Source organism: Habropoda laboriosa, unplaced genomic scaffold (assembly GCF_001263275.1).
Source record: "Habropoda laboriosa isolate 0110345459 unplaced genomic scaffold, ASM126327v1 scaffold291, whole genome shotgun sequence".
Lineage (NCBI taxonomy): Eukaryota > Metazoa > Arthropoda > Insecta > Hymenoptera > Apidae > Habropoda > Habropoda laboriosa.
Genome location: NW_017100515.1, coordinates 845,965 through 847,301, shown reverse-complemented (window position 1 = coordinate 847,301; position 1,337 = coordinate 845,965).

Below are 1,337 nucleotides of genomic sequence, written 5' to 3'. Positions count from 1 at the left end.
GCCGTTTTTATCTTGAAATTGTTCGGACGTTTTTCGCGAATCTGGGAAATTAGGTCGACGAGGAACGGAAATTAGGACGGAATTCTTTTTTTTATTCGTGCGCTTTGATTCTTGCGCGTGCTGGAGATCCGCGACGGTTTTTGAGGTTAGGTCGGCTGTGTGCGGAGCGAATTATTATTGTAAAAGAGAGAGAGACGGATTTGGGAAGATCGAAAAGAGAGATGTGGAGTTGGGAATTGGGTGGTACGGTTGTAGGGCTATTGTGAAATCTGTTCGTGGACCATTTTGGGGTGATGATGAGTTTTTTAGTGGTACCTAACCTAGACGCTGTTGTAAATTTATTAAACGTACAGAAATATCGTGAATTTTGATACTTGGAATTATAATATATAATTGAGCCGTTGTTTTTGAAAGTAGTGTAAGTCCATTATTTTTTATATATCTGACTAAAACTACCATTAACTCATGGACTTATACCACTTTAAAGAAAAACGGCTCAATTGTTGGATTTTGGATTCCTAACTACATATGCAACAATTTTATCAATTATAAGAAAAAACTGTATTTCAACGATACAAGCAATAGCATTTGTATTCTTCTTCTCCGTGAAAGTGAAGTAATATTAATAATTGGTGAACTTGAACGATCTCACAGCGCGGACAACCAAACTTGACTTTAACTACAACTGGAAAAGTATCCGAACTCCTCGTATTTCTAATTAATCGCCATTTCTCCTCGAAATCAATCAAACACTTTTCCCGGAACGCTTAATTACAAGCTGTCAAAATATATGAGGAACGATCGAAAAGTTCGCGACAGATATCACTGTGTGCGTGTGTGTGGGTGTGTTCGATCGCGCGGAACCCTCGTCAAATTTCTCATAAAATTCTCAGACAGAAAATTACTTCTCCCTCTTCCTCTCTTCCTGTTCGAAACGTGGATGTACGAGCGGGGCGTAGAAGAAGCGATTCGGAATCTCGTCTCTCGACGATCTTCCAACTGGCCAATTTCAGCGCGACGCATTAATCCATGCGCGTGTGCCCTTTCAAGTTCGGTTGTTCGAACTTTTCGGGCAAGGGTTCGTTCAGGCGTTATCCAAAGTGGCCCGTAAAAATCCTGCGGGTGCGACATCGGAGTAAAACAATTCCCCCGGGTGTGTCGCGTAGATTAAAGAACATAAAACTTCGCGAAAGCGTAATAAACTCACCTTTCCTCCTTTCTTCCTCTTCTTCTTCTTTTGCTCGCCTCTCTCAACTTTTTTCTCTCTTCTTCTGCTCTTCTCTCTATTTTTTTTTCACCTTTTTCTCTTCTCTTCTCTCTGTTTTTTGCTCCGTTTC